The following is a 14773-nucleotide window of genomic DNA, read 5'->3' on the forward strand; positions in this document are numbered from 1 at the left end:
TGAAAATTTCCTCCACATCTGAGGGTTCATCTCATTTATTTCTCTTCCCTTAGGGATCAGAACAGTCCTGTTCTGCCTCTTGTCCAATGTCTAAAGATAGTTGCTTCATATCCTTGATCCAGTTTTTCAGTTGGTTATGGTGAGAGGGTATTTCCCATTTTTTCATGGATGGAAGCAGAGTCTGATTATATTTTGAAGATAAAGCCAATGGAATTTGATTCTAAGTTGGATATAGATTGTAAGAAAAAGAGAGATGTCAATCAAGGATGATTTCAAGTTTTTGGGTCTAAAACTAGAAGGGTGACATTGCTATTACCTAAGCTTTGATCAGAATTGGGGTGGGGGGAGTAAAATTAAGAGTTTAGTTTTAAAAATGTTAAGCCTGAATACCTGTTAAACATTCAAGTGGGGCTGTCAACTTTTCAGGGGGATATAAGAGTCAGGTGTTCAGGTTGGAGATCAGGCTAGAAATATGCAATTGGGAACGGTCTCTATAGATGGTATTAGAAGCCATGAGTCTGAATGAGATCACCAAGGAAGAAAGTATAGGTAGAAAAGAGAAGTCCAAGGACTAAGACCTGGGACACTTCAATATTAAATATTTGGGAGACGAAGAGGAACCCTGGGGTTGTCTGTGCTAACTCTCCTTCTCCTCCGTCCCCATTCTCTCTCACTCCCATGACTGTGCCTCATTCTGTCTTGCTGATTTTCTGGCTCTGACTTCTGCTGACCTGTTTGGTCCTGTGGCCATCCCAGTCTGGGCCTGACAGATCAGTTCCAGGATTGATACGGGGCCTCAGAAACTGCTCTAGTCAATCCATGTCCTCAGACTACTCTGGAGTCATTTGAGATCCAACTGGCTCCATCAGGACTGACTCCTGCCAAAGTATAGGGTGGGAATAAGGCAAATAGCTCATGACTTTCAGAGTGAGCAGTTCCTTGGCCAGACCTCCTTATCATCTGTGATAGTACCTCCCATGTTGAAAGTTCAGAAGAACAGAGAAATAGCAGATATATTATCTTAGACCAAGCCAGTTTCTTTTGTCAAAGATTCTGTCCTGCTGTGTGGGCACTTGCTGTGTGGGCAAACTTGGTTAGTTGTACTCTATGTCACTGGCTTCAAAACACTAAGTGTATATTTTCCAAATATCTCCAACTTCTCCATAGCAACTTATTATTGACTGGATGGTAGTAATCAATATTAATATCATTTGTCTAGCCACATGTGAAAGGACTAGACAAGGAATTTTATCATAGTACTATTTATAAAAGTAAAAATATTAGAAATGACCTACATGACTAACAACAGGAGACAAAATAAGTAAGTTGTGGTACATCCACAATAAGCACTCATAGAAATAATTTTGCAAATATGGGAAGATGTTTATAATACATTGGTTTTAACTTCTTTTTTTTTTAAGAGAGGAAGAGGAGGAAAGGGGGAGAGGGCATGAGACAATCCTAAGGAGGCTCCACCCCCAGCACAGGGCCTGATGCAGGGCTCCATCCCACGACCCTGAGATCATGACCTGAACCCAAATCAAGAGTTGGACACTTAATTAACTGAGCCATCCAGGTGCCCCTGATTTAAACATTTTAGTAAGGCAGTAAGGTGTGATGTTTAAAAGCACTTTCAAATAAACAGATGTAAAGATAGCTCCATAGCTTGAACTCAAACAACTAATGGCTAGGTAGAGAAGAATGCAAGGGAGATTTAGCAAGATCAGGGTCAAAGATCAGGTCAAAGATATAAGAAAAGCATTGTGTCATAGAAGAAGGCAGGCAAAGTTTTGGTTTGTTTTGTTTTTTAAGAAAAAAGCAATGGTCATTCAACAATTCAGTAGAGTCAAATGCTGAAAAGGCAAGATGACTATTGGAAGATGACCACTGTATTGACCATGGATATTACTGATGGCCATTGCCAGAGCTATTTTAGCAGAATAACAACAGCAAAAGCCAGGCTGGAGTGGGCTGAACGGTAAATGGGAGGTGAGAAAGTGTAACTACTCTGAGGAATTAGATTGTGTAGAGAAAGAGAGATAGAAGGCCACAGACAGAGGATGTATGTTCAGAGATTCTTTTTTTGTTGAGAAAGATATGAGTTTAAGTAACCATAAGACGGATCTATTAGAGAGGGAAAGACTGGATACACAAGAGCAAGACTGGATAAATTACAGATGAGGTTCATGAAAATGTGGGTGAAAGATGGGCTATACAAGTAGTGGAACTGCTCTTGGTTAGTTAGAAGGAAGAACTTTTCAATTGTAAGAGGAAGCAAGAAGGAAGGGTGAATATGTGGGTAGGTTTAAACATTTGGTAACACAAAGGAAAGACTCAATGTTGACTTGTTGATGCAGAGGGCATCAGAGGGGCAGGGGAGTGGGGAAGGTTTGAAAAAGTTGTCGATAGGAGTGTGACCTGACCATAGATAAGTAATAAGCTTTCATCTACCCTTTCGTCCCATGTAGGGCTGGTGATCCTGATGTGGTAACCCATCTGCCTGACAGTGAGACTGTCTTCAGTAGTATTTGGGTGCAGGCAAGAAGGAAACAGACAGAATGGTTCATTTGTGGTTGCAATTTAGCCATACAGGAGATGAAAATGTCTCTCACCTGCTTGTGGGCCTGGGTGGATGGGCATGAGCCAGCTGCCCAAGAACAGCTGGAGGGAATTGGGAAGGGATGGTTCCTCTGTCCCCAATGAAAGAGTTTCTCTGAAGTCCACCTTCCAAACTTCCTGTCCCTGGGAAAGCTTGTCTTTTGTTAGTCTGACAGATTAAGCTCAGCCTCCCATATGCTCTTTGCTGTTTCTGCAGGCTTGTCAGGAACAATCCCTTTCAGTTTTCAGAAAAGGTCTTTTTATATGTGCTGCTTCTTGATCCATACTGTGCTTGTGAGTGCATGGGAGGGGCAGGGCTTGACTCCCGAGGAAGGTCACTGGTAAGCTCTAATGAGGACAAAACAACCTTCTTTAATGCACTACCCACTTGATACTCTGGTGCCAACACTTCCTATAAGAAGCAGTGGGGCTTCTCTTTCCTCTGGCCCTTTGCTTCTGTGAAAAGCAAAATAGAATGGAGCCACTTACTTTCCTTAGGTCTAGGCTTTTTACCCAAGGAGAAGAAACAGGGCAGAGAAGTTAATGATTTGTACATGTGTGACATTCCTAACCTGGTGGCTGGGCCAGAGTTGGCACTGGGAAAGGAAGGGCTGGAGAAATGGAAAGAGTGGGGGAATCAAATTCCAGCTCCCCCACAGGCCTAAACTGTGACTTCTAGTGCTTAGAGAACAGCGCAGAGAGGGTTAGCACAGGGTGAGCTACTGTTGACTCTGAAGAGTGGACAATGTTCCCCAAGCACACTGGCTTGGGAAGACAGTCACACTCCACCCTCACCGGACACACATGCTCCAACCAGAAGAAGGCCAATGTGTATTTCCTATGTATCTTTGCTCCCTCTGGGCAGAGGAGCCTCATTTAAATGATAAGTACCGGCCAGCTGATGAACTGGGAGGTTGCCTGCCATTTCTGGGCCTGTTACTTCATCTACAACCTGAGAGTTGAATGGAAAGGATTTCTAAGGCTCTTTTTGACTATAAGGCTGATGTATTCTGGGTATAAATCTGATTAAACTGGTGTTAACACCAGATTTTAGCTGTTTTACAGACACTGGATTCTGAGGGTTTAACACAGATGATATACACAGAATCCCAGCACGGTCCCAGAGGAAAGGGTCAAGGGAGAGAGAATAATTTAGGATGGCTCCACCCAGAGGAACGTGTTGAACCCCATGGCTCTGACTCTACTTTTTAGGCCTTGGTTTTGTCAACTGTAAAATGAGACTCTAAGCCTAGAAGATCTTTAAGATACAGCTCTGATTTTCTGTGTTGCATGTGTCTGTCCTCGGGTAATTCTAAGCCCCAATGGACAAATACAGTGTGCTTACTGAACAGTTTGCTTGGCATGTGTGCAGGGCTATAGTGGAACATGATCCCTATCTCAAGGAGCTCACAATGTATTTTTAAAAATACTGGGCACCTGGGTGGCTCAGTGGTTGAGTGTCTGCCTTCAGCTCAGGTCACGATCCCAGGGTCCTGGGATTGAGTTCTGCATGGAGCTCCTTGCGAGGAGCCTGCTTTTCCCTCTGCCTATGTCTCTGCCTCTCTCTGTGTCTCTCATGACTAAATAAATCAAACTTAAAAAAAATAAAATAAATTAAAAAAATAAATAAAAATACTAAGCCACACACATAGGAAAGTATAGTATAACATGCAATATCATCCACGGCTAAATAAATAACACAGACACCACAGGACAGCTCTCTCTGGGCATGCTGCAGGCTGGAGGAGCGACAATTAATGCTTGCTTCCACCATGGCCTTCTACTTCAGCTCTCAAAAGGGGCTTTGGAGGGGTCAGACTGCTGGGTCCAGTTCTGGCTTTGTCACTTGCAAACTTTGGGGAAATTACTTAACTTTTTGTAAGCTGTAAGGCCAATTTCCTGATCTTTAAGATGAGGTTAATAAAAGGATTCCCTTGGCAGGCTGTTGTAAAGATTATGTGAGTTCTCAATAACTTGGTATAGAGAGAATGTACCTCAACATAATAAAGGCCATATATGACAAGCACATAATATAGAATGTAATGAGAATGTAATATAATGAGAATGTACCTCAACATAATAAAGGCCATATATGACAGCTAATATATTCAAGAGTGAAAAGCTGAAAGTGTTTCCTTAAAGATGAGAAACAAGACAAGGATGCCCTCTCACTACTTTAATTTAGTATAATGTTAGAAGTCCCAGCCAGAGCAAGTAGGTGAGAAAAAGAAATAAACAGACATCTGAATCAGAAAGAAAGGAGTAAAACTGTCTCTATTTGCAGATGACGTGATTATTATATATAAAAACCCCAAGGACTCCACCAAAAAACTGTAATAAACAAATTCAATAAAGATGTAGGACACAAAATCAATTTACAAAAATCAGTTGTGTTTCTATGCACTAATAACGATCACAGGGAAATTAAGAACCCCATTTACAGTTGCATCGAAATAATAAAATACCCAGGAATAAAGTTAACCAAGGAGGTGAATGATCTGTATGCTGTAAACTATAAGACACCAATGAAAGAAATCAAAGAAGACATAAATATATGGAAAGATATTCCATGTTCATGGATTAGAAGAATTAATATTGGGGATCCCTGAATGGCTCAGCGGTTTAGCACTGCCTTCAGCCCAGGTCATGATCCTAGAGTCCCAGGATTCAGTCCCATATCAGGCTCCCTGAGTGAAGCCTGCTTTTCCCTCTGCCTATGTCTGTGCCTCTCTTTGTGTCATAAATACACAAATAAAATACATAAATAAAACTTTTTTTTAAAAAAGAAGAATTAATATTATTAAATCTCCATACTACCCAAGGCAAGCTACAGATTCATTGCAATCTCTATCAAAATTCCAATGGGATATTTCACAAAAATAGAAAAAACAATCCTAAAATTTGTATGGAATCACAGAAGACCCCAAATAGCTAAAGAATTGTTGTAAGAGAAAAACAAAGCTGGAAGCATCACACTTCCGGATTTCAAACTATATCACAAAGTTATAGTAATTAAAACAGTATGGTATTGACATAAAAACAGACACACTTCAATGGGAACAGGATAGACCCATGCATATATGGTCAATTACTTTTTAACCACCCAAGAATCTATAGGGGGGAAAGGACAGTCTCTTCAATAAATAGCACCAGGAAAACTGGGCAACCAAATGCAAAACAAAGAAACCAGACTTCCTGTCTTACACCATACACAAAGATCAACTCAAATAGATTAGAGACTTAAACATAAAACCTGAAACCATAACAATGCTGCAAGAAAACAGGAGTTAAGCTCCTTTGTATCAGTCTTGGCAATGATTTTTTTTGGATTTTACAACAAAAGCAAAAGTAAGTGGGACTACATCAAACTAAAAGCTTCTGAATAGCAAAGAAAATAATCAGCAAAATGAAAAGGCAACCTACTAAATGTTAGAAAATATTTGCAAGTCATATATAAGGGGTTATATCTAAAATACATAAAGAACTCCTATAACTCAGAAAGAAACAAACAAAAGTTCCAAAACAATTCAATTAAAAAATGGTCAGAGGAACTGAATAGACATTTTCCCAAAAGAAGGTATACAGATGGCCAATAGGTACATGAGAATGTACTCAACATCACTAATTATCAGAGAAATGCAAATAAAAACCACAATGAGCTATCACCTCACACCTGTTACTGTTAGAACGGCTATCATCAAAAAGATAAGAGGTAACAAGTGCTGGTGGGGAGGTAGGGAAAAGGGAACCCTGTACACTGTTGGTGGGAATGCAAATTGTAGCCACTATGGGAAACAACATGGAGGTTCCTCAAAAAATTTTAAAATAGAACTCCCATTTGATCCAGCAATTCCACTGCTGCTGAGTATTTATCCAAAAGAAATGAAAACAGGATCTTGAAGCAGTATCTGCACTCCCGTGTTCATTGCAGCATTATTCACAATAGTCAAGGTATGGAAATGATAAAAGTATCAATAGATGAATGGATAAAGATATGACACACACACACACACACACACACACAGAGAGAGAGAGAGAGAGAGAGAGAGAGAGAGAGAGAGAGAGAAATATTATTTGGCCATAAGGAAAAAGAAGATCCTGCAACATGGATGGATCTTGAGGGCATTTTGCTAAGGGAAAAAAGTGAAATAGAGAAAGGCAAATGCTACATGTGGAATCTAAAAACTAGAAAAAGAAAAAAAAAGCCAAACTTATAAAAACAAAGTAGAAAAGTGATTGCCAGAGGTCTGTGTCAAAAAAGTTCCCCTTAGTGTAATGATAATGTCTACCTGATGCAGTGATGCCCAAGACTGTCAGAGAGATAGGTGGCAGTGATGGAGAAGGATCCCATACCTATAGTCATCAATGGTTTGGTTCTTAGACTGGCACAAACCAGAGGCAAGCAGGCACAGGTGGGTCAAGTGAAAGAGGCAGAGCTCCCATTGGGCTCTAATCACTGCTTTGCTGTAGAGTCCTGGAGTTCACTACAAACCACTCAAATCTATTGGATCCCAATTTCTTTATTCCTTATAGGTATTTAATATAAGATAAAACTTGAATTCCTAAGAAATCCCAGGAAATTAACAAGGTTTACTTTTTAAGAAAAGGGGTTAAGTTTAGAGGAAGTCAAGGTATTAATGGGGATTCACCTTGGGAGGCCATGGATGGATCTAAGGGAGGCTGGAAGGTTTAAGGCAACCAGACTTACAATTAAAGAGCCACAAGCATCGCCAGGGCAGTCTTTGGATCTATCTGTTCAGTAGCAACTAACTCAAAGGCTTGTCCTAAGGCCTCTCAGGGCCAGTTAGCGCGAGTTGCTAGAGCCCTGTGCTCATGGGATCGCAGATTTGACCTGTGTGTATGTGACTGTTTCCACATTAGACTGAGCCCTAGCCCCAGCCAGCAGTCACACATGTACTCATCAGGGACACACAGGGGACTGGCTGGGAGAGGACAGGTGGATCTTCACCTGTGGAATCTAGCTCAAAGTATATTCCAGCTCAAACTGCATACCTTGATACCTCAGGTTTGGAGCAGTGTTTGTAGGTATCCTGCATGTCACTGTTATTTCATAGTAATTTTAAAAGAATGTGTGAATAGCAAGAGAAGACCGGATTCACTTTTGAGGGCTGAGGCACTAGCCTAGTGGGTTGACCAACTGGCCTGACTGGCAATCCTCCTTCAGGAAACATGGACTCAGAATTCTCAATCTATGAGGAAACCACAGAGCTCTCCTTTCTTGAGGGCTCTCTGGGCATCTCAGCCAAACCTGTGGGGCTGGTCATCCAGGCTCACAGTCAGAGCTACAGCTGAGTGTCAGGCACGCAGAATTGGAGGGCTGGGCCTGTGACGGCAGGTCCCAAAATAAGGTGCCAAGCCCTACTTCTCACTTTCCCCTTGTGCCCTGTGAGATGCTGGCACTGCCTTTGGAGCCATTACTCAGCAGCCCAAATGTACAGAAATAGGCCTAGTGCACTGACCCAGCAGGCCACAGTTCTTTCCTCTGGCAGGGTCCTGTCCTGAGATGGTGGGCCCAGGCAGGGCTGTGTGCGGACGTGACTTGGCCTCCCACTCTCCCTTCCTGTCAGGCAGTAATCCTACCACAGGCCTGGGCTCTACTTAACTGCTTCTAGGCCACTGAACGTCTAACTCCTTGCCCCTGGACTGTACAGCACATTAATGGTGAACATGTTTCCTTACCTTCCCCACCTTTTCAACACACACTCTTTCCACCTTCTTATCCTAAATGAAAACCTGATCTGCCTTGTTTCCCTGTCCTCTCCAGAAGGGGTTGCTTCTTACTTCCCCTGGTTTTGAAGTTTGGAGAAAAACCTGTTTTTTATCCAGGTTCGGAGTTCCTGTTGTTTCTCCAGACCATGTCTCTTGGGCACGCCGTCCCATCTTATAGGCCACCTTCTCCAACTGTTTACTGATTTTTGGCACTTTCCTATCCTCCTATCCTGCCTCACAGCTTTCCCAGCCATTTTATCCCTGAGAGGTGAGGGGACCCTTCGGACACCCTGGATTCACCATCATTTTGAAAACTACAAATGACTAAATTCTGCCCAACCCATCATTCACTGTGATGAACATAATTTCAACACGGGCATCAGTAATGGCTCGTCACCTCAAGTTCTCATATCCCCACGTGGACCACAACCTATTCTTTAGACCACAGCTAACTTCTTTAGCTTCTTTCTACCTGTCAAAGTATTTCTTCATCTGCTCATCCTCCCCGGAAACTCTCACTTCCTTCATATCCAGCCTGGACCTGCTGGTCCGTTCCCATGGATCCCTTTCTTTATTCTTCCCTGGGTTCTTCCTTGCTGACTTCCTATCTTGGCTACTCTCTAACTTCGCTTTCTTTGCCTCTGCTCCCAGATTGCTGAGCTCTGCTGAAAATTTATAATTTCTATGCTGCCAGAGCCCTCAACAAACCATCCTGTTAAGATCACGTGTCTCTCTTCCCCACCATTTGTTCTTCAAGGTGGAATTTTTGGCACCCCAGAAGGTTAAAAACTTTACACACACCTGGCACTTGTCTAGGCACTTTATACATGCTAGTTCATTTGACCCCTACCCAACGACAGTGAGGAAAATACCGTGAATACTTCTCTTACTTGGCGGGGAAACTGGGGCTCAGAAAGATTTGATAAATTGCAGAAGGTCACAGAATTAGCAAGTGGCAGGGTCAAGATTAGGGAATCTGGTTGGGTGAGACATTATATTGTGTCTCTTCATGGGATGATTTTATAAACTCTGCAGAGTTGGCTGACTTTCGTCAGAGCTCCAGTTGCAGTCTGGCAAGCTTTTAAATCAACCCTTGTCCACTCCTAATTGGATCTATGTGTATTTCAACTCTATTACTTTTGGCCAGTTTCGATCAGAGAACAAAGGCATCCCCTCAGAATTCCCAGTGAGCATTTAGAACCTTGAGGGTATTTTATTTTCTCCTGCCTCATTTGTGATTGAATGAGCTCCCATACAGCTTCCCTCTGGACAACATATACCATAACCCTGGATCTTTCCAACTATTTAACTGGGCTGCAGAGTCTCAGTCTCCATTCTCTAGGGAGGGGAGAAGACACTGTTAATTTTCATAAGGGTTATTTCAAGCCATTTCCATGCAAACTGGCTTTGGAGGCTGGGACTTAAATCCCTCCTCTATTACTCGCTAGCTTTTATGGGCAAATGATTTAAACGCAGAGGTTTTGTGTCTTTTTCTGTAAGGTGGGGATAATAATAATACTCTTAAAGGGTTGTATTTATGAAGGAGCCTAGCACAGAGCCTGGCACAGATAAGGCACTTGAAGCATTTGTTCCCTTCCTTCTCTTCTCCATACCCTCCTTTCGCCTAGCCGATACATCTGCTCCATCCTTCCCAACCACAGATCTTTTCCTCACCATAGCCCGCTCCCCAGTGTCTATCCTTTCTCACTTCTCGTCTCAGGTGGACTCCTTGGAGAGTAAACGGTGTTGGCTATCTCCCCTTTTCTCCCTGATACTGCCATCTGGCTCCAATACTACCCCTCTAAATTATCAAATACAACTGACATTATTTGTTCTTCATCTTGCCTGACTTTATTCAGTTTTAGTTCCTGACACTCTATCTTGACCACCTCTTTCTAAAATGACTGACTCCTCCTCACACGTTCCTGTCTCCTCTTCCCTCTTTAATCACCCCCAAATGCTGGCTTTTCTCCACACTGATGGTTCTCCCAGCGGTTCCCAGACAAGCAGCGTTGGCATGGCCCAGGAACTTGTAAAAATGTAGATTTTCAGGTCCCAACTCAGACTCCGTGAATCAAAAACTGGTGGGGGTACTTGCTCAAGTTTGAGAAACATTGTGCCAAACATTTTTTCTAATCTCTATGAGCTCCTCTTTTAACTATTCTTTTCCCACCTAATATTCTGAAAATTCCTTCCACTCCAGACCACTCTCCAGAGCTCCAAGTGTATAGATACAGCTACTGATGGGGCTTCTCCACTGGCTGTCCATTAGGTGTCTCCATGGAGAATAACCTCTCATAATCCTATCACTTCTGTACTCTCTGTCCCCAAATGATACCACTGTTACCCATTTGCCAGTTCCAGGATCCTGGGATTCATGATTCCTGTTTTACCCAACTAAGAAAACACTAGTTTGCCATTTCAGGAGTATCTCTCAAACTGACAATATCCTCTTATCAGCACCACCATTACTTTACTTCACGCCCACCTCCTCACTGCTTGGATGACTACAGTCTCCTGACTGGGTCACTAAAGTCTGGTTTCTTTCCAACGCACCCTCCACACTGCTACCAGAATCATCTTTCTACATAAAAATCCTCTTTCGTACACCCTCAAACTGCTGTTCAAGCTATTTTGCTATTTTCTTCACTTACCATCTGGAAAATGTTCCTTCTCTATGGTTCAGCTCAGCCAGCTTTGGTATTGGAACCTCCCCCTGGATGTGCAGGCTCAGTCCAATGTACTCCCAACAGCCCCCATATAGTGTCTTCATCAGAATCCTTATCACGCAATATTCTGTTCTCTTGTCACCCTAGGCACCTGGGAGAAGCTCGAGGACAGGTCTGTATGTTATCTTTGCTTACTGCAATGCCTGACACATAGTAGGTATTCAGCAAATGGCTGCTCAGTAAGAAAGACTGCTTTTTCTTTTGAAAGGCATCTACATTTACTGATATTTCCTAACCACCCCTATCTTTTCATTCCCAGCCACAGTTCAGTCTTATTATGCTATTGAAAAAGCTCTGTAGAAGGACAAAGATGTTCTGGCTTTATTTAAGCTCTCAGCTTCCGAACTTCTCTGCAGCAATGAACTACCCATTTCTCAAAAAATTCTCTTCCCTGGGTTCCTTAACTCATGCTTTTTGAATTCTCTTTACTTCATGGTCTGCATTCACACTGGTTCCCTTCCTTCTTCTCCATGCTTGTTGCAACTGCTCTCCATTACAGCAAGTGCAGGGGTGGCTGGTGGTGGTGGTGGGATTCATATAGTGATGTGTTGGCTCCCCGGGGGAAAAAGGCCCTCATTTGTAGCTTTTGTCTATTCCATGGTGTAAAGACTCACCAGGACCAATGTCAAGCTACCAGCATTTTAATGACCAGCTCACAAAGTTCTTGAATATTTATAATTGGCTCTCATGAGCATACATACCACTAGATATGCAGAAATGAGTAAGATCAGTTTCACATCTAGGAGGATACAATGTGTTAGAGGGAATATGGAAATAATTCTAAGACAAATATGGTAAGCACAAGGCATGATGGAGGGGCTGAGTGGAAGGCTTAACTAGGAAAATCTGTGACTACCTCCCACAGGAAGGTAGAGGGTCTGAACTGAACCTTAAAAATGGTTACATAGAAGAAGGGCTAGTGGATCAGGAAGACTAGGGCACCAAGAATGCGGGGTACCAGAATGGATTTTGCCATTAACTGGTTTTGTGACCTTAGTCAAATTGGTTAACTTCCCCAGGCCAAGATGGTTTCTCCATCTTGAAAATAAGAATTTGATTTCCATGGTCCATTCTGCCTGGATTTGATGAAAGACCTTGGGAAGAGAAAAATATGAGTGGGGAAAGAAGGAAAAAGGAAGAAATGTACTTAGTGTGAAGTTTTTAGGAGGTCAGATACTGCAGGACCTTCTCTTCTAATTAGTCCTCCCTGCTAACTTCTGTCTCAGTCACAATTATGAAAATCCTAACCCCATGTCTGAGTGATTACATGGTTTGCTGAAGGCTCAGTTCTTGCCTTTTCAGTAAATCCTGACAGTATATGTGGATGCAAGCCAGTTCATCCTTCTGTGTTGAGGGAACAGAGGAGTTTCCTTAGAAAGTATTAAAAAGAGCCCACAGACTTGCTGAGTACCTCACTCCACTTGAATCAACTGTCATTATCAAAACTATCTAGAATTTCCCCATCCCCACGTCTTGCCTATTAGAGAACTTCTGATTCTTCTGGAGAGAAGAGTCTTCTCTAGAGAACTATCTGATCTTTATTCCTTTTCGAAAACTTTTACAAACAACATGAATCATAAAACAGAAACATGCATAAAACACAAATGTAAGACATAATTATAAAGCAAATACCCATGTAACTACCAAGCAGAGGAAGAGAGAACCTTGCCATAACCTAGGAAGTCCTTGCTGTGCTACTTCCCACGTACAGCCTTCCAGAGGGATCCGCTATCTTAATTTATTGTGTTTAATGATTTGCCTCAGATTTGCATTTTTTGTTAACATCTGATATGAAGAGAATCATCCTGCATGCATCCCCTCGTTTCTTGCCTCTTTTGCTCACCATTCTAACATTCATTCATGTTCTGTGTAGCTAGTTTATTCTTTTTCATTTCATGGTTAAGAGTGTCTACCATGAGCATCCCAGTTTACCCATTCTACTGTAGATGGATATTTGGGTTGTTTCCAGCCTTTGGCCAGTATAAACAATGCTGCTCTGAACACCTTTCTTGTGCCCAGCACATGCAAGCGTCCTTAGGGTGCAGGGGTGGAATCACCTGGTCACAGGGTATATATAGCCTCATCTCCATTCTTTCCCCTACATTAGTGAGCAAGCCTTTCTCTTTTTCTTTTCTGAAGAATTTTTATTTTAAGATTTTATTTATTTATTCATGAGAGACACAGAAAGAGAGAGGCAGAGATATAGGCAGAGTTGTGAAGCAGGCTCCATGCAAGGAGCCCAATGTGGGACTTGATCCAGGAACTCCAGGATCACATCCTGAGCCAAAGGCGGAGAGGCTCAACAGCTGAGCTACCCAGGCATCCCTCTTTTCTGAAGAATTTTAACTTCTGTAACTTTATTCCTGTTTCTCTTTCAATCATGTTTGTTAATCTTATGTTTCTATAACACACATTATCAGTACTGATTCTAGCTTCTAGCCCTGTATATCACCTTCCTCTGGTAGTTTACAATGGTGTCCCCTCCAAGTAGTATCATTTCATTTATTACTCAGAGAAGAAATGTATTTGGAACATTTTAAGAGTTCTTCTTCTTGTTCGAATGTGTGCAAAATAGAGAGCATGTATTTGAGTAATAGAAGGCCAGGGACAAGTTTCTTTCTCTGAGGCATTAGAGTATGGGAATTAAGACTGTGGGCTTTGAGTCAGACCAAATCCACAAGGTGCTGGCTATGTATCCTTGGGCTAATTACTTCTTTGTGCTTTAGTTTCCAGTCTCTCAAAATGTGGATAACAAATTATATCCACCCATAGATGGATATAGGGTTATTGTGTACATTTATTACATCAAACAACCTACAAGTTTGATCAAAAGAGGTTTATTAACTTGGTCTTTAGGGAGAATAAGGAATGACAGGCTTTCAAAATGCCTTCGGGTTGTATAATGAAGATATATACAATGAGTTTGTCTCTAGCATTTATATAGAGCCTAAACACTTTTCCACTTCTCTTTTTGGAGCAGCTGGCTAGAATAGGTAAGTAAGATACTGCCAATGGCCACAGAACGGAGTGAAGTGAACTGGCCCTTTTAGGAATCAAATCCACAACCCTAGCTTTAAGCACTATTCAACTGAGTTCAGTTGGCAACGTAACATGAAAAAGGAGAAAGTGAATGGGACTAGAAATACTGTCAAAGTAAACACAAAGGCAAGAGGACACTATAGGGTAACTCAAATTAACAAGCTGCTCTAAATGGCATCCTCTCCTTGTGCAATTTATTGTATAGGAGAGTTGGCTATAACAGAAACCATTCCTAATCATCAAAAAAACACATTCTAATTTTCCTTATCCTCCAGACTCTCCATGTATAATTCCAGACTTTGTTGCTTACATCTCTTGGTTTTAGGATATAGTTTTCCAAAGCTAGAAACTTAATTACAGGTTCTACACTTCAAGGCCAGTACCTAATTGCCTAATTAGGGAGCTGAGAAATGTCTAGCATAACCACCCTCCTTCCTACCCCTACCCTGAAGTTATTAATGTTCACTTCTACTTGTTTGCTAGTCAACCCTTGTGAATATATGGATTTTTGGATTCCGAGTCTCTTACTCCTACATAAAGCTATCTAAATTCAATAAGGCTTTTGAGGAAGCAGCATCTCTAACTTGACATTAACTGGTGGGTCAAATAATGACCATTACAGGGACGCCTGGGTGGCTCAGAGGTTGAGCGTCTGCCTTTGCCTCTGGAATTCTAGG

This window comes from Nyctereutes procyonoides, unplaced genomic scaffold (genome assembly GCF_905146905.1).
Source record: "Nyctereutes procyonoides isolate TBG_1078 unplaced genomic scaffold, NYPRO_anot_genome, whole genome shotgun sequence".
Lineage (NCBI taxonomy): Eukaryota > Metazoa > Chordata > Mammalia > Carnivora > Canidae > Nyctereutes > Nyctereutes procyonoides.